This window comes from Triticum dicoccoides, chromosome 2A (genome assembly GCF_002162155.2).
Source record: "Triticum dicoccoides isolate Atlit2015 ecotype Zavitan chromosome 2A, WEW_v2.0, whole genome shotgun sequence".
Lineage (NCBI taxonomy): Eukaryota > Viridiplantae > Streptophyta > Magnoliopsida > Poales > Poaceae > Triticum > Triticum dicoccoides.
The window spans coordinates 622,125,143-622,144,963 of NC_041382.1; the positions used below are offsets into that span (position 1 = coordinate 622,125,143).

Consider the following 19,821-nt stretch of genomic DNA (forward strand, 5'->3'; position numbering starts at 1 on the left):
CAACAACCTGCCGCCGCATGTACTCTTTGTGCTATATAAACACGCAGGCGTCCCTGCAACGACGCATACGCTTACCGCAAACTAGTTCCTTTTACATGGTATCAGAGCCTCTCTTGAGCTCATCCATGGCAACATCTTCAAGTACCTTCCCATCCTCTCCATTCGCACACGTCGTCTCGGGGAAACTCACCAAGGGCAACCAGGCGCTATGGCGGGCGACGGTGTTGTCCGCCATCCGCGGTGCTCAGATGCAGAAGTACCTCAACGTCGATCATCCGGTGCCGCCCATGGAGCTGGAGATCACGGACTCCGACAGGAAAACCAAGAAGAAGACCCCCAACCCGGAGTTCCAAACCTGGTATGCACAAGATCAGCAAGTTTTCTCATATCTTCTGACAACGCTGCCCCGTGAGATGGCAATTCAGGTCGCCACCTGCCACACCTCGGTCGAGCTGTGGAACATGGTCCAGGGGATGCTCTCCTCATAGACCCGTGCCGCGACCGTGAACGTGCAGATCGCCCTCGCCAATCTTCAAAAGGGAAACAACTCCATCACGGACTACGTCGGCAAGATCCGAACCCTCTGTGACGAACTTGTCACAGCAGGAAAAAGGGTGGACGAGGAGGACGTCGTCTCCCACATCCTGGCCGGGCTTGAAGAAGACTTCGACTCGGTGGTTTCAGCCATGTGCTCCCTGTAGGAAACGTAGTAATTTCAAAAAAATTCCTACGCACATGCAAGATCATGTGATGCATAGCAACGAGGGGGGGAGTGTGATCTACATACCTAGTAGATCAACAACGGAAGCGTTTGGTTGATGTAGTCGTACGTCTTCACGATCCGACCGATCAAGCACCGAAACTACGACACCTCCGAGTTCTAGCACACGTTCAGCTCGATGACGATCCCCGGACTCTGATCCAGCAAAGTGTCGGGGAAGAGTTCCGTCAGCACGATGACGTGGTGACGATCTTGATGTACTACTGCAGCAGGGCTTCACCTAAACTCCGCTACAATATTATCGAGGATTATGGTGGAAGGGGGCACCGCACACGGCTAAGGATATGATCACGTGGATCAACTTGTGTCTTTGGAGTGCCCCTTGCCTCAGTATATAAAGGATGGAGGAGGAGGAGGCCGACCAAGGTTGGTGCGGCCAGGATGTGGAGTCCTACTAGGACTCCAAGTCCTAGTAGGAGTCCACCAAGAGGGAAGGAAGGGAGAAGGAAGTGGAGGAGAAGGAGAGGTGGCCGGCCCCCCTTTCCCTAGTCCAATTCGGACCAGAGGGGAGGGGGGGGGGGCGCAGCAGCCCCTTGGCCCTTTCTCCTCTTTCCACTAAAGCCCATCAAGGCCCATTGCTTCTCCCGTAACTACCCGGTACTCTAAAAAATACCCGAATCACTCGGAACCTTTCCGATGTCCGAATATAGTCGTCCAATATATCAATCTTTACGTCTCGACCATTTCGAGACTCCTCGTCATGTCCCCGATCTCATCCGGGACTCCGAACTCCTTCGGTACATCAAAACTCATAAACTCATAATATAACTGTCATCGAAACCTTAAGCGTGCGGACCCTACGGGTTCGAGAACAATGTAGACATGACCGAGACACGTCTCCGGTCAATAACCAATAGCAGGACCTGGTGCCCATATTGGCTCCTACATATTCTACGAAGATCTTTATCGGTCAGACCGCATAACAACATACGTTGTTCCCTTTGTCATCGGTATGTTACTTGCCCGAGATTCGATCGTCGATATTCCAATACCTAGTTCAATCTCGTTACCGGCAAGTCTCTTTACTCGTTCTGTAATACATCATCCCGCAACTAACTCATTAGTTGCAATGCTTGCAAGGCTTAAGTGATGTGCATTACCGAGAGGGCCCAGAGATACCTCTCCGACAATCGGAGTGACAAATCCTAATCTCGAAATACTCCAACACAACATGTACCTTTGGAGACACCTGTAGAGCTTCTTTATAATCACCCAGTTACGTTGTGACGTTTGGTAGCACACAAAGTGTTCCTCCGGCAAACGGGAGTTGCATAATCTCATAGTCATAGGAACATGTATAAGTCATGAAGAAAGCAATAGCAACATACTAAATGATCGGGTGCTAAGCTAATGGAATGGGTCATGTCAATCAGATCATTCACTTAATGATGTGATCCCGTTAATCAAATAACAACTCATTGTTCATGGTTAGGAAACATAACCATCTTTGATTAACGAGCTAGTCAAGTAGAGGCATACTAGTGACACTCTGTTTGTCTATGTATTCACACATGTATTATGTTTCCGGTTAATACAATTCTAGCATGAATAATAAACATTTATCATGATATAAGGAAATAAATAATAACTTTATTATTGCCTCTAGGGCATATTTCCTTCAGTCTCCCACTTGCACTAGAGTCAATAATCTAGATCACATCACCATGTGATTAACATCAATAGTTCACATCATCATGTGATTAACACCCATAGTTCACATCACCATGTGACCAACACCCAAAGGGTTTACTAGATTCAGTAATCTAGTTCACATCGCTATGTGATTAACACCCAAGGAGTACTAAGGTGTGATCATGTTTTGCTTGTGAGAGAATCTTAGTCAATGGGTCTGCCACATTCAGATCCGCATGTATTTTGTAAATTTCTATGTCAACAATGCTCTGCATGGAGCTACTCTAGCTAATTGCTCCCACTTTCAATATGTATCTAGACCGAGACTTAGAGTCATCTAGATTAGTGTCAAAACTTGCATCGGTGTAACCCTTCACGACGCACCTTTTTTTTTCACTTCCATAATCGAGAAACATATCCTTATTCCACTAAGGATAATTTTGACCGCTGTTCAGTGATCTACTCCTAGATCACTATCGTACTCCCTTGCCAAACTCAGTGGTAGGGCATACAATAGATCTGGTATACAGCATGGCATACTTTATAGAACCTATGACTGGGGCATAGGGAATGACTTTCATTCTCTTTCTATCTTCTGCCGTGGTCGGGCTTTGAGTCTTACTCAACTTCACACCTTGTAACATAGGCAAGAAACCTTTTCTTTGACTATTCCATTTTGAACTACTTCAAAATCTTGTCAAGGTATGTACTCATTGAAAAAACTTATCAAGTGTCTTGATCTATCTCTATAGATCTTGATACTCAATATGTAAGCAGCTTCACCGAGGTCTTTCTTTGAAAAACTCCTTTCAAACACTCCTTTATGCTTTGCAGAATAATTCTACATTATTTCCGATCAATAATATGTCATTCACATATACTTATCAGAAATGTTGTAGTGCTCCCACTCACTTTCTTGTAAATATAGACTTCACCGCAAGTCTGTATAAAACTATATGCTTTGATCAACTTATCAAAGCGTATATTCCAACTCCGAGATTCTTGCACCAGTCCATAGATGGATCGTTGGAGCTTGCATATTTAGTTAACACCTTTAGGATCGACAAAACCTTCTAGTTGCATCGTATACAACTCTTCTTTAGTAAATCCATTAAGGAATGCAGTTTTGTTTATCCATTTGCCAGATTTCATAAAATGCGGCAATTGCTAACATGATTCGGATAGACTTAAGCATAGATACGAGTGAGAAAATCTCATCGTAGTCAACACCTTGAACTTGTCGAAAACCTTTTACGACAATTCTAGCTTTGTAGATAGTAACACTACTATCAGCGTCCGTCTTCCTCTTGAAGATCCATTTATTTTCTATGGCTTGCCGATCATCGGGCAAGTCAACCAAAGTCCATACTTTGTTCTCATACATGGATCATATCTCAGATTTCATGGCTTCAAGCCACTTTGCGGAATCTGGGCTCACCATCGCTTCTTCATAGTTCGTAGGTTCATAATGATCTAGTAGCATGACTTCCCAGAACAGGATTGCCGTACCACTCTGGCGCGGATCTTACTCTGGTTGATCTACGAGGTTCAGTAGTATCTTGTTCTGAAGTTTCATGATCATCATCATTAGCTTCCTCACTAACCGGTGTAGGTGTCACAGAAACAGTTTTCTGTGATGTACTACTTTCCAATAAGGGAGCAGGTATAGTTACCTCGTCAAGTTCTACTTCCCTCCCACTCACTTCTTTCGAGAGAAACTCCTTCTCCAGAAAGTTTCCGAATTTAGCAACAAAAGTCTTGCCTTTGGATCTGTGATAGAAGGTGTATCCAATAGTTTCCTTTGGATATCCTATGAAGACGCACTTCTCCGATTTGAGTTTGAGCTTATCAGGATGAAACTTTTTTATATTAGCATCGCAACCCCAAACTTTAAGAAACGACAGCTTAGGTTTCTTGCCAAACCATGGTTCACATGGTGTCGTCTCAACGGATTTAGATGGTGCCCTATTTAACGTGAATGTAGCTGTCTCTAATGCATAACCCCAAAACGATAGTGGTAGATCGATAAGAGACATCATAGGTTGCACTATATCCAATAAAGTACGGTTATGACGTTCGGACACACCATTATGCTGTGGTGTTCCATGTGGCATGAGTTTGTGAAACTATTTCACATTGTTTTAATTGAAGACCAAACTCGTAACTCAAATATTTGTCTCCGCGATCAGATCGTAGAAACTTTATTTTCTTGTCACGATGATTTTCCACTTCACTCTGAAATTCTTTGAACTTTTCAAATGGTTCAGACTTATGTTTCATCAAGTAGATATACCCATATCTGCTCAAATCATCTGTGAAGTTCAGAAAATAACGATACTTGCCGTGAGCCTTAACACTCATCGGACCGCATACATCAGTATGTATTATTTCCAATAAGTCAGTTGCTTGCTCCGGAGAACGGAGTCTTAGTCATCTTGCCCATGAGGCATGGTTCGCAAGCATCAAGTGATTCCAAAATTCCATCAGCATGGAGTTTCTTCATGCGCTTTACACCAATATGACCTAAACGGCAGTGCTACAAATAAGTTGCACTATCATTATTAACTTCGCATCTTTTGGTTTCAATATTATGAATATGTGTATCACTACGATCGAGATCCAATGAACTTGTTTCATTGGGTGTATGACCATCGAAGGTTTTATTCATGTAAACAGAACAACAATTATTCTCTGACTTTAATGAATAACCGAATTGCAATAAACATGATCAAATCATATTCATGCTCAACGCAACCAAATAACACTTATTTAGGTTCAACACTAATTCCGAAAGTATAGGGGAGTGTGCGATGATGATCATATCAATCTTGGAACCACTTCCAACACACATCGTCACTTCTCCCTTAACTAGTCTCTGTTTATTCTGCAACTCCCGTTTCGAGTTACTAATCTTAGCAACTGAACTAGTATCAAATACTGAGGGGTTGCTATAAACACTAGTAAAGTACACATCAATAACATGTATATCAAATATACTCATGTTCACTTTGCCATCCTTCTTATCTGCCAATCACTTGGGGTAGTTCCGCTTCCAGTGACCAGTCCCTTTGTAGTAGAAACACTTAGTCTCAGGCTTAGGACCAGACTTGGGCTTCTTCACTTGAGCAGCAACTTGCTTGCTGTTCTTCTTGAAGTTCCCCTTCTTCCCTCTGCCCTTTTCTTGAAACTAGTGGTCTTGTCTACCATCAACACTTGATATTTTTCTTGATTTCTACCTTCGTCAATTTCCGCATTATGAAGAGCTTGGGAATCGTTTCCGTTATCCCTTGCATATCATAGTTCATCACGAAGTTCTACTAACTTGGTGATGGTGACTAGAGAATTCTGTCAATCACTATCTTATTTGGAAGATTAACTCCCACTTGATTCAAGCGATTGTAGTACCCAGACAATCTGAGCACATGCTCACTAGTTGAGCGATTCTCCTCCATCTTTTAGCTATAGAAATTGTTGGAGACTTCATATCTCTCAACTCGGGTATTTGCTTGAAATATTAACTTCAATTCCTGGAACATCTCATATGGTCCATGACGTTCAAAACGTCTTTGAAGTCCCGATTCTAAGCCGTTAAGCATGGTGCACTAAACTATCAAGTAGTCATCATATTGAGCTAGCCAAACGTTCATAACGTCTGCATCTGCTCCTGCAATAGGTCTGTCACCTAGCGGTGCATCAAGGACATAATTCTTCTGTGCAGCAATGAGGATAAACCTCAGATCACGGATCCAATCCGCATCATTGCTACTAACATCTTTCAACCAATTTTTCTCTAGGAACATATCAAAATAAACATATGAAAGCAACAACGCAAGCTATTGATCTACAACATAATTTGCAAAATACTACCAGGACTAAGTTCATGATAAATTTAAGTTCAATTAATCATATTACTTAAGAACTCCCACTTAGATAGACATCCCTCTAATCTTCTAAGTGATTACGTGATCCATATCAGCTAAACCATAACCGATCATCACGTGAGATGGAGTAGTTTTCAATGATGAACATCACTATATTGATCATATCTACTATATGATTCACGCTCGACCTTTCGGTCTCCGTGTTCCGAGGCCATATCTGCATATGCTAGGCTCGTCAAGTTTAACCTGAGTATTCCGCGTGTGCAAAACTGGCTTGCACCCGTTGTAGATGGACGTAGAGCTTATCACACCCGATCATCACGTGGTGTCTGGGCACGACGAACTTTGGCAACGGTGCATACTCAGGGAGAACACTTCTTGATAATTAGTGAGAGATCATCTTAAAATGCTACCGTCAAACTAAGCAAAATAAGATGTATAAAAGATAAACATCATATGCAATCAAAATATGTGACATGATATGGCCATCATCATCTTGCGCCTTTGATCTCCATCTCCAAAGTACTGTCATGATCTCTATCGTCACCGGCATGACACCATGATCTCCATCATCTTGATCTATATCAATGTGTCGTCACACGGTCGTCTCGCCAACTATTGCTCTTGCAACTATTGCTATCGCATAGCGATAAAGTAAAGCAATTATTTGGCGCTTGCATCTTATGCAATATGGAGACAACCATAAGGCTTTTGCCAGTTGCCAATAACTTTAACAAAACATGATCATCTCATACAACAACTTATATCTCATCACGTTTTGACCATATCACATCACAACATGCCCTGCAAAAACAAGTTAGACGTCCTCTACTTTATTGTTGCAAGTTTTACGTGGCTGCTACGGGCTTAAGCAAGAACCAATTTTACCTACGCATCAAAACCACAACGATAGTTTGTCAAGTTGGTGCTATTTTAACCTTCGCAAGGACCGGGCGTAGCCACACTCGGTTCAACTAAAGTTGGAGAAACTGTCACCCGCTAGCCACCTTTGTGCAAAGCACGTCGGGAGAACCGGTCTCGCGTAAGAGTACGCGTAATGTCGGTCCGGGCCGCTTCATCCAAAACAATACCGCCGAACCAAAGTATGACATGCTGGTAAGCAGTATGACTTATATCACCCACAACTCACTTGTGTTCTACTCGTGTATATAACATCAACACATAAAACCTAGGCTCGGATGCCACTGTTGGGGAACGTAGTAATTTCAAAAAATTTCCTACGCACACGCAAGATCATGTGATGCATAGCAACAAGGGGGGAGTGTGATCTACATACCTAGTAGATCGACAACGGAAGCGTTTGGTTGATGTAGTCGTACGTCTTCACGATCCGACCGATCAAGCACCGAAACTACGGCACCTCCGAGTTCTAGCACACGTTCAGCTCGATGACGATCCCCGGACTCCGATCCAGCAAAGTGTCGGGAAGAGTTCCGTCAGCACAACGACGTGGTGACGATCTTGATGTACTACTGCAGCAGGGCTTCACCTAAACTACGCTACAATATTATCGAGGATTATGGTGGAAGGGGGCACCGCACACGGCTAAGGATATGATCACGTGGATCAACTTGTGTCTTTGGGGTGCCCCTTGCCTCAGTATATAAAGGATGGAGGAGGAGGAGGCCGACCAAGGTTGGTGCGGCCAGGATGTGGAGTCCTACTAGGACTCCAAGTCCTAGTAGGAGTCCACCAAGAGGGGAGGAAGGGAGAAGGAAGTGGAGGAGAAGGAGAGGTGGCCGACCCCCCTTTCCCTAGTCCAATTCGGACCAAAGGGGAGGGGGGCGCAGCAGCCCCTTGTCCCTTTCTCCTCTTCCCACTAAAGCCCATCAAGGCCCATTGCTTCTCCCGTAACTACCCGGTACTCTGAAAAATACCCGAATCACTCGGAACCTTTCCGATGTCCGAATATAGTCGTCCAATATATCAATCTTTACGTCTCGACAATTTCGAGACTCCTCGTCATGTCCCCGATCTCATCCGGGACTCCGAACTCCTTCGGTACATCAAAACTCATAAACTCATAATATAACTGTCATCGAAACCTTAAGCATGCGGACCCTACGGGTTCGAGAACAATGTAGACATGACCGAGACACGTCTCCGGTCAATAACCAATAGCGGGACCTGGATGCCCATATTGGCTCCTACATATTCTACGAAGATCTTTATCGGTCAGACCGCATAACAACATACGTTGTTCCCTTTGTCATCGGTATGTTACTTGCCCGAGATTCGATCATCGGTATTCCAATACCTAGTTCAATCTTGTTACCGGCAAGTCTCTTTACTCGTTTTGTAATACATCATCCCGCAACTAACTCATTAGTTGCAATGCTTGCAAGGCTTAAGTGATGTGCATTACCGAGAGGGCCCAGAGATACCTCTCCGACAATCGGAGTGACAAATCCTAATCTCGAAATACGCCAACACAACATGTACCTTTGGAGAAACCTGTAGAGCTCCTTTATAATCACCCAGTTACTTGTGATGTTTGGTAGCACACAAAGTGTTCCTCCGGCAAACGGGAGTTGCATAATCTCATAGTCATAGGAACATGTATAAGTCATGAAGAAAGCAATAGCAACATACTAAACGATCGGGTGCTAAGCTAATGGAATGGTTCATGTCAATCAGATCATTCACTTAATGATGTGATCCCGTTAATCAAATAACAACTCATTGTTCATGGTTAGGAAACATAACCATCTTTGATTAACGAGCTAGTCAAGTAGAGGCATACTAGTGACACTCTGTTTGTCTATGTATTCACACATGTATTATGTTTCTGGTTAATACAATTCTAGCATGAATAATAAACATTTATCATGATATAAGGAAATAAATAATAACTTTATTATTGCCTCTAGGGCATATTTCCTTCACTCCCGTGTTGAGCAAGTCACCGTGCCAGAGCTGTACTCACAGCTCGTTAGCTTTGAGACACGGATGAATCTTCACCACGGAGGATCCAAGTCCTCGGCGAACGCGGCGACACGCGGGCGTGGTCGCGGCGGTGGTGACCGCGGCCGCGACAGACAAGGTGGCAGCAACTCTGGTGGTGATCACGGCCGTCCCTACACCAAGCAAAACGGTCGCGGTGGAGGCGGGAGGGGCAACTACAACAACTCTGCTCCTGCCCCCAAGGTGGTGTGCCAGATCTGTGGCAAGCCAGGCCACCCAGCCTGGAAGTGCTGGAAGCGCTATGATGAGTCGTACCAGGGAGAAGAAGAGAAGTCTGCCAACATGGTGACCCCACAGTACGGGGTAGACTCCAACTGGTACCTGGATAGTGGCGCAACCGACCACATCACCGACAACCTGGAGAAGCTGACGGTGCGGGACAGGTACACTGTTGGCGAACAGATCCATACCGCAAGCGGTTCAGGTATGGCTATTCACCACATTTGTTATTCAGCTATTCACACTCCCGATCGAGATCTCCACTTAAACAAAATCCTTCATGTTCCAGAAGCTGATAAAAGCCTAATTTCAGCTAGTCGACTTGCCACCGACAACAATACCTTCATTGAAATTCATCCTCGATTTTTTCTTGTCAAGGAACAGGGAACGAGGAAGGTTCTACTTCGAGGCAGGGGTAGACGAGGTCTCTATCCTGTCAAACACGTGGGGGAAACGCCAAGAAGCAAGTGCTAAGTGTCATGAAACTGTCCTCAGATAGGTGGCACCGGCGTTTAGGTCATCCTTTTTCAGTTATCGTTAGAAAGATTGTTAGCAACAATAACCTCCCATGTGATAATTTGTTCAATAATGAGTTTGTATGTGATGCTTGCCAAAAAGGCAAAAGTTACCAGCTACCTTATCCAAAGTCAATAAGTGAATCAAAGTTTCCCTTAGAACTTGTTTTCTCTGATGTTTGGGGACCTGTTGTTGAAACAGTAGGGAGAAAGAAATTCTATGTAAGTTTCATAGATGATTTTAGCAAGTTCACGTGGATCTATCTCATTAAGCATAAGTCTAAAGTTTTCCAAAAATTTCATGACTTTCAAAACCTTGTTGAAAGGCAATTCAATCGCAAAATCCTTGCTCTCCAAACAGACTGGGGTGGTGAGTACGAAAAACTCAACTCCTTTTTCACAAAAATTGGCATATCTCATCATGTTTCTTGCCCCTACGCTCATCAACAGAACGGCTCGGCAGAACGTAAACACCGGCATATAGTTGAGGTTGGTCTATCTCTTCTTGCCCAAGCTTGCATGCCCCTAAAGTTTTGGGATGAAGCCTTCATTGCTGCTACATACTTGATCAATCGTCTACCTAGTAAGGTTATCAACTTCAAAACTCCTCTTGAAAGATTGTATCATGAAAAACCCAACTATTCAGCTCTTAGAATCTTTGGTTGCGCTTGTTGGCCTAATCTTCAGCCATATAATAAGCACAAGCTTCAATTCAGATCTAAGCAATGTGCTTTTCTCGGATATAGCAATCTTCATAAGGGTTTCAAATGTCTTGATATCTCTACAGGACGTGTGTATATTTCCAGGGATGTAGTCTTTGACGAAAATATATTTCCCTTCTCCACTCTACATCCCAATGCCGGAGCCAGATTACGTTCTGAAATTCTCTTATTGCCGCCAGAACTCTTGAATCCAACTGATCAGGGGAGTGAAAATAGTACTGATGATCATTTGTGTGATAGCCTTACTAACAATGGTGGCAGCGGTGGTAAAAAAACGCAGCCCCAAACCGTGATTTTATGCAGCAGCAACAAGTTCATATACAGCCAGGCGCAGGACATGAGGAGGATCCGCCTGCTGACGCTGATCCCGACGGATTTGGCGCGGAAAACGATCCCGAGGAGGATCTGGTGGTGCCACAGATGCCGCCCCCTCCAGATTCCGCGGCGGCCCACTCAGCGAGCGACACGTCGTCTGGGTCCTGTCCCCGGTCGGGCGGTGCGGTGGATTCCTCTCCCTCACGTGACAGTTGTCGAGGATCGAGTGGGGGCAGGGACCCTGTCGCCCGAGGCAATGATGGCAGTCGGACAGTGGACCGCGTGCTGTCGGCTGGCGGTGGGTCGCTTTCTCCAGGCCCACAGGCGCGGGATCGGAGCCAGCCCAGACGCGCAGCAGCCGAGGAGGATTCGTCTATGCTGGCTCGGTCTAATCCAGTACGAGGTAGCGGATCGGGATCTTCTGCGCCTGTTGACTCTGCGCCACAACGTGTAACAACAAGATCACAAAAAGGTATTGTAAAGCCTTCAACATACAAGGATGGGACGGTCAGGTATGAAAGAAATTTCAAGTTTGCAAATTTTGCTTCCACTGGAGAACCACATAATTTGACCGAAGCGTTAAACAATGCAAGTTGGAAAAATGCTATGAATATTGAGTATGATGCACTCATGAAAAACCAAACGTGGCACTTAGTTCCTTGCAAGCAAGGGAGGAATGTTATAGATTGTAAATGGGTATATAAAATCAAGAAAAGACCTGATGGCACAATAGATAGATACAAGGCTAGGCTAGTAGCTAAAGGCTTTAAACAACGATATGGTATTGATTATGAGGACACCTTTAGTCCAGTTGTTAAAGCTGCTACTATCAGACTTGTTTTGTCTGTTGCTATTTCCAGGGGATGGAATCTTCGCCAATTGGATGTGCAGAATGCGTTCTTACACGGTGTTCTCGAAGAGGAAGTCTATATGAGACAACCACCTGGGTTTGAAGATGGTTCTAAACCTAATCATGTGTGCAAGCTGGACAAGGCTTTATATGGTCTCAAACAAGCCCCTAGAGCTTGGTACTCGAGGCTAAGCACTAAACTACAACAACTTGGGTTTCGAGCTTCCAAGGGAGATACTTCTCTGTTCTTCTTTAAAAAAAAGGAAAGGTGATAATATACATGTTAATTTATGTTGATGACATAATTGTTGCTAGTTCATCTTCAGAAGCCACCTCAGCATTGTTAAAACAGTTGAAAAATGAGTTTGCTCTTAAGGATCTAGGAGAGCTTCATTATTTCCTAGGAATTGAAGTTAAAAAGGTGCATGATGGTATAGTACTAACTCAAGAAAAATATGCCAGAGATGTAATCAAGCGTGTAGGTATGAAAGACTGCAAACCCTCCAACACACCCATGTCTACAACTAAAAAATTGTCATTGCATGAAGGAGTGTTGTTGAGTCCAGAGGAAGGAACAAAGTATAGAAGTATAGTTGGTGCACTTCAATATTTAACCTTAACAAGGCCAGATATTTCCTTCTCTGTTAACAAGGTTTGTCAGTTTCTACATGCTCCTACCACAGTACATTGGACAGCTGTAAAAAGGATTTTGAGGTATCTTCAAGGAAGTGTTGAAACAGGGCTGAGATTATGTAAGTCTTCTTCAACAGCAGTGAGTGCCTTTTCAGATGCTGATTGGGCTGAATGTCCTGATGATAGGAGGTCCACTGGTGGTTTTGCTATCTTTCTTGGTTCAAACCTCATATCCTGGAATGCAAAGAAACAAGCAACTGTGTCCCGATCAAGCACAAAAGCAAAGTATAAATCTCTGGCAAATGCAACTGCTGAGGTGATGTGGATAGAAACTTTGCTTAATGAATTGGGCATTGGGAGGTTACATGTCTCTCAGTTGTGGTGTGATAATCTTGGAGCAATTTATCTTTCTGCAAATCCTGTATTTCATGCAAGAACAAAGCATATAGAAATTGATTATCATTTTGTTCAAGAAAGAGTTGCACAGAAACTGTTGGAAGTACGGTTCATTCCAATAGGTGATCAAGTTGCTGATGGTTTTACAAAACCCTTGCAAGCTCGACAACTTCAAGCCTTCAAGAACAATCTAAACCTTCACATGTTGCGATTGAGGGAGGATGTTAAATGATAGGCTTGATAGTTAGTTTGTATAGTTAGACGTGACACATAGGTCATGATATTGTGTGCGTGTGTATCTTGTAATCAAGGCAGGTTGTTAGGAAGATATTGATCCTATCTCTTGTATAGCTTGGAGGATGGGTCAAGACTCCAACAACCTACCGTCGCATGTACTCTTTGTGCTATATAAACACGCACGCGTCCCTGCAACGACGCATACGCTTACCGCAAACTAGTTCCTTTTACAAGCTGGTCCGGGGTATATATGTCCAAACACTGCTGTCATCCATCATCGAGTGCCATTCCAGGACCTCGCCACTCTGGGAAGGGCAGGAGCAAGGTGGAGATCGCCGCCTGCCGACGCGGCATCTGAGGAGGTCACTGGATGTGATTGGTGTTTTATGTAGGCAGATTGTGATTTGTGAATCTGCTGAGCATAAGTATTCTACGTACGATATTAGGAAAAAAGGAGTGGAAAGGAAAGTCTGTTTGTGATTTGTGATTTGATTCGTGATTTCTTAATCTGCAAGCAGGCAAGGAAACTAGGAAAGGGATCCTCGATGAGCCAGACTTGTCACGTATGCACCGAGCATCACATAAATAGAGCCGATTCTTGTGACTAGCGTGCATCACGGTGAAGAACCGATCGTCGTTTCTCTACGAGATTTTCTCTCCGTCTCGATCTCGAAAGCAAGCGATGGAAGTGACGGGGGACACGACGCCGTCCTGCTCCGGCGGCCTGGCGGCGCTCGCGGCCAGCCTCGCAAGCCGCCTCGCCGTCACGGTGAAGAACCGATCGTCGTTTCTCTACGCGGTTCTCTTTCCGTCTCAAAAGCAGGCGATGGAAGCGACGGGTGTGCCCTACTGTAGAGTGACGGGGGACACGACGCCGTCCTGCTCCGGCGGCCTGGCGGCGCTGGCCGCCAGCCTCGTGAGCCGCCTCGCCGAGGACGACAACGCGGGGAGCAGCAACCTGGTGTTATCGCCGCTGTCCATCTACGCGGCGCTCGCGCTCCTGGCCGCCGGCGCCCGGGGCGCCACCCAGGACGAGATACTCGGCGTCCTCGGCGCGCCGTCCCGCGCCGCGCTGGACGAGTTCCTCTCCGGCGTGGCGGAGGACGCGCTCGAGGACCACTCCGAGTCCGGCGGGCCGCGCGTCGCGTTCGCGTGCGGCGTTTTGACCGACCTCACCTGCCCGCTGAAGCCAGCCTACCGCCACGCCGCCGCGAGCGCGTACAAGGCGGACGCCAACACCGTCGACTTCCGCGACAATCCGGAGGCGGCACGGGGTCAGATCAACGCGTGGGTGGCGCAGGCCACGGGGAACCTGATCGGCTCCGTCCTTGGCCCGGGATCCATAACGCCGTACACCCGCGTCGTGCTCGGCAACGCTATATACTTCAAGGGCGAGTGGGAGGATCCGTTCTACAAGGAGGCCACCGCCAACAAGCTGTTCCACCGTCTCGACGGCCGCACCGTCGACGTGCCCTTCATGCAGAGCTGGAGCTCCCAGTTCATCGCCGTGCACAAAGGGTTCAAGGTGCTCAAACTCCGGTACCAAATGGCTCAAGGGCAAGATAATCCGTCCGTCGAGTCACAGTCTCGATCTCTCCGGTAGCAAATGGCTCAAGGGCAAGGTAATTCGTCCGTCGAGTCACAGTCTCGATCCTTCCCCTCGCGGGTCATACTAATGCATGCATAACATCTGGCTAACTTGTTGACAGGACGGCACGCCGATCGTGACAAGCGCACACAGTTTTCTATGTGCATCTTCCTCCCTGACGCCTTCGACGGCTTACCGAACCTGGTCGACACCATAGCATCCCAACCTGGCTTCCTGCACAGGCACCTAGCCAAGAGGAAGATCGAGGTTAGGGAGTTGCGGGTGCCCAAGTTCAAGCTGTCCTTCCACAGCAGCGTCGTCACCATTCTGAAGAAGCTCGGGCTTCAGTTGCCGTTCAGCGACCAAGCCGATCTGTCTGACATGGTGGAGCGTGATGGATCTGACTTGCCATTGGTCCTGAGTGACGTCATCCACAAGGCGGTCATCGAGGTAAACGAAGAGGGCACCGTAGCTGCTGCCGTCTCCATGATGTATGTGGACATAGGATGTTCTGTCACGCGGCGGCCGCCGCCGCCGCCTCCTCCTGTGGATTTTGTAGCCGACCACCCGTTTGCGTACTTCATAGTGGAGGAGGCGACCGACGCAGTTGTCTTTGCGGGGCACGTTCTCGACCCGTCCAACGAGGACTAGGTCGTCTTAGTGACTCAGGCTCATACTTTTGTTTTTTGTTCCCGTGATGAATGATGATTTTGCTTTGATTTGGATCCGGATCCTGGTTGGCGTAACAATAATGATGCGGTTTCACGTTGTTTTTTCTATATGATTATGTGAATGTACTCTGTTCCTTTTGTTTCATTTGATTTGAGGAACTGTGTGCATGGCAGTCATTCAAGTAGTAGCTTTGAAGCGTTTAATTCCACCATGTCACACGGGCGAGCAGCGGAGCTAGGCATGCGGGAGATGTAGGGGATTTTCCCCCCGCTGTGGGGTGGGGCGTTGCGCTAGGCGAGAGGGCTGGCCCACTCCATGCGACCCAAGAGCGCGATCTAGCGGCACGGGAGACCGCCCCGATCAGGGCTTCCGAGCAGTGGACCGAAGCCTGGCATTGTCCCTAAAACAATAGTAGAAGGCAGAAAAGGAACAAATCAAAGTTCAAGGCATTGCCAGGAAACCCGCTGTGTGATACTGCAATTGGTGCCGCACTACGGGGCAAATACCTGACAGCACTACTCTACAACTTAACCCTAACAGGAAAATCATAACCTTTTTTCTAGGAAAGGAGCATCACCTTGAATTCCAATTTCTCAAATTAATAAAAATAATCACGACACATATTCACCCCAGCCAACATCTACGCATGTTTTTTTTTCCATCGAAGCACGCATGCTAACGATCACAGAACTGAACAAGTCACTACAGGAAACTTCAAAACTCCACCTCATACATAACCCAAAAATAGAAAGAAGGTCAGGCCCTCAGGCTCGACAACAACACCACGAGAGCAAGGAGATCATACCAGCCCCCTATTTATGTCAAAGCTCTAATCACAGTATAACTGGAAAGGGAAAAGGCATAGCTGGAATCACAGTATCACAACCACTTCATTACATACGGAAAGGTAACCAGGATGATCGCAAAAGACATCCCCCAAGACCCAAACACCGAGCCAAATGCAGCAACAGCAAAACCTTCACTTTGTTACCGCAGGGTTGTCGCCAGTAGCATCTCCAAGGACTCTCATCAGATCCACAGAATCGGTCCTCAGCAGCTCAGCCCCTCTCTTCAGCGCATCGAGGCCCCTGTCTCCTGAAGCCCTGCCCATGAGAGCAAAGCATATATGCGTTCGCTGTTTGGACATTCAGACCATGGAGACTGTTTTCTTGCGAGTTGGTTTGGTTATTTCATCCATAGATAACAGTTGCAGTCTTGGCGTATTTAATTAACCCACTTTCCATTCTCAGCCTATTTCAGTCCTCAGCTACAAGCTGAAATGTAAGCAACACCACAATCTGATTGCATTACAAGTCAGATAAATTTGGCTCTGCTTTGGGAAGGGATGCCTGCAAAACACCCGCCACAAAAAAGTAACACCATTAATGCAAAATGATCCAATGATTCCTACTGCCTAAAGTTGTCAATAAGATCATGTCTTTCCTTCTACCAGAAAATGATCTAACTCCGATCACAGCCAGTTAGATACATAGACAAAATTTTGATTTGCGGTGGTTATTATTACAAATGGTGTACTGGGTGAGATCAATACCGTGTTGACATCCAATCCATGTGGCACGACAATGTAGTTACCAAATAAAATTTTCATATGGCGCAAGCCCTTCACTATGTCAACGTTATTTTTGGACCATCAAAATTAATTACTATGCTAGTGCTGTTCCTAACACACACACACACAAAAAAATACAAGTCCAGAGATTCAAACTTCTATCCCTGCTAGGTTGGATAGCCTAAACATGCAAATGACAATCTCATAAACACCTTTCTCTATTCACCAAATGTTCTTTGGAGATAACAGCTCTATAAGGGAAACCCACATACCTTAGGGAGAAAGTGAAGCTTACTGCCTTTGATAAATACATAGTTGAACATAATCTATTTTGCGGAAATAGCACAACTTCTCTAAATAGGAAAGATGCCGATTTCATAAATAATGATGGTGTGGCACATATAACATTGGTGATATACAAACTCACAACTTCCCAACCTACAAAACCGTATCCATAACAGAGATCAAAGATCAAAATATAACGAACCTATTAACTTGAAAAAAAAGATCAAAAAGTATCTGCCTCATGATAGTGATTGCATTCTGAAGCTTTGAAGCCTAAAAACTATCGGTACAGTGTAACCAACCAGAGATAGTTGCCGGGCATTCATATCACTCCCATAATCCATAACATAACTTTAGCTTGCATGATTGCATTGCACCCAGCCCTGCTGGCTGCTGTCTTCTTCTATAAGCTCCGATGTGCCTAATCCAAATAACAATTATCTTTGGATTAAGGAAAAATGTCACATGCAAGACGGTATAGAAAAGTAAACCAGATATCATACGTCACGAACGTCAATTCCATCCAAGTAAGATGTGTACAATAGGATCATCCTCATAATTCATCGATCAGATGTTTCAGGTGCATTAACTTGAGACATCCTATCTGAGTAGTCAAGTAGAGATTTGTAAATTGCGATGTTGGTTGTTCGCTGTAAAGAGCAAAAGCAGCTGCATTCAGTCAAGAGTATTAGGACAAAATCCTTATGAACGGGGATATTGTAATATCACTGAATGATTGTAAACAGTAACCGAAACTTGCATCGAGTAGCCAAGTAGAGACTTCAGACCACCCTTGTTATAAAGAGTGAAAGTAGGTGCATTCAGCCCAGCGTATTAGGACAAAATTATTATGAACAGTATATCGTAGTGAATGATTTTATAAATAGTAGTAGTAACTATGCCATGCATCCATCACTTCAAGAGATTGCTGCTGTCGAAATCATCAATTTGATCAGTTTCTTCTGTAACCAGGAATAGATAATTGCATGTATAATAAAATGAAAATGATTGAATGGACACGTCCAGCTCGCTAAGCCTATGACAATAAGGCTATTCTACTACCAAACAGGAGGTGTCAGATCTGTTGGCGAGGATTCACTTCCGTTGTGGTGACAATAAGGTAATCTTACTGCCTCTAGTAAACTTGCAGACATGAAGCGTGCCACAACAACTATCTTCGGATTCTAAAATAAATATGCACTACGTATCAATTAGAGTATATCTAGCACCTGCATCCAGAGAAAACTTCAGGAATGAAGGGCCACTATTTTTACTGAATCGTGTTTACTATAACCAGAAGGGCTCTTACATCATAGGTTGAAGAACTATTTATCCTGGTCACATAAGAATTACAATACTACAGCACTCCATAAATTCCAGAACATATAATCTCAAGGAATTCATTTCACTGCACTATTACTCAGCAAGCCAGCATGCATTTTAAACTTGCAAGACCATAATCAGCAGGTGCAATGAGAGGCAGAGAGCTTGTAGTCAATGAACCCGACAATGAGATATGAATATCAAACCAATGTTTCATTCAAGTGAGACCTGCAACTCCATTTAACACGCCAAGCAGGAGAGGAGAGGGCACCCTAGCTCTTGCTTCTTCCTTTTTCCAATGCAGAGCAACTTCCTGTCTGATCCACCATCACAATTTTGAAAGGACCAGGACGGTGGTCCATCAGGTCTTAGTGCATTGTGTGATACTGAAGTTGCATTTCGAAAAGAACCAACAACAACAGATATCAAGGATTAAGCCAGAATGCCAGATCCATCTTGTATGCAGGAGGCAAAATCTGAAAGATCATACTCACTCTGCCACCATCTTGCATACAGAACAACTTACAGAATCTGTTACTAATGATCTAGTCATACAACTCAGAAGCATAACAGAAACTAACAAAGGAGGATATATGATGATTCCACCTTGGAGAAACAGCAAGACTGATCCCCGAGTATTTTTCACCTATGAGCAGGCACTCGGAGCTCGCCCCCAAAGCAGCCACCATCTGGTACGGCGCCCGCTGTTGGGGACTACTCACCTCACTGTCCGGGATGAGCTGAAGACGTTGCGGAGGCCGGCGCCCTCGGGGTGGGCGGCGATGCTGAAGAGCGCCACGCTGGGGAGGGGAACCTCGCGCAGCCACCGGCGGTTTGACGCAGCGGAAGGGCCGAGGGCGCCGGAGACGGCGGCGCGAGGTAGGTAGCTAGCTAGGGTTTGGAGCGAGCGAGTGGCGACGGTTAGGTCGGACCCAAATCAGGAGGATTGCGATTCCTGTTTGGTCGCTCCCGGTCACGGGCCCACGATACGGTGACTGACTAAACACAACGGGATGGGGCCGACACTCCGGCTGCTCGGCCCGCGCAGCCGCTGCTGCCTGGCACGGCCGTCGCCGGAGCCCGGAGAGACGAGCGCCCCACCTCTCATCTCAGAAACGAAAAAAAGATTTTTCTTTTTCTTTTTGGCGTAGCAACCAAAAAGAAAAATGATACTACTTATAGAAGGAAAAAAAAACTATAGACTGGGCCGCACTGGG

General features: G+C 45.5%; 1 pseudogene; it reads left to right on the forward strand.

Moving 5' to 3' along the window:
• The first annotated feature begins 13,848 nt into the window (after positions 1–13,848).
• Positions 13,849–19,491, forward strand: LOC119358015 (annotated as a pseudogene).
• The last annotated feature ends 330 nt before the right edge of the window (positions 19,492–19,821 follow it).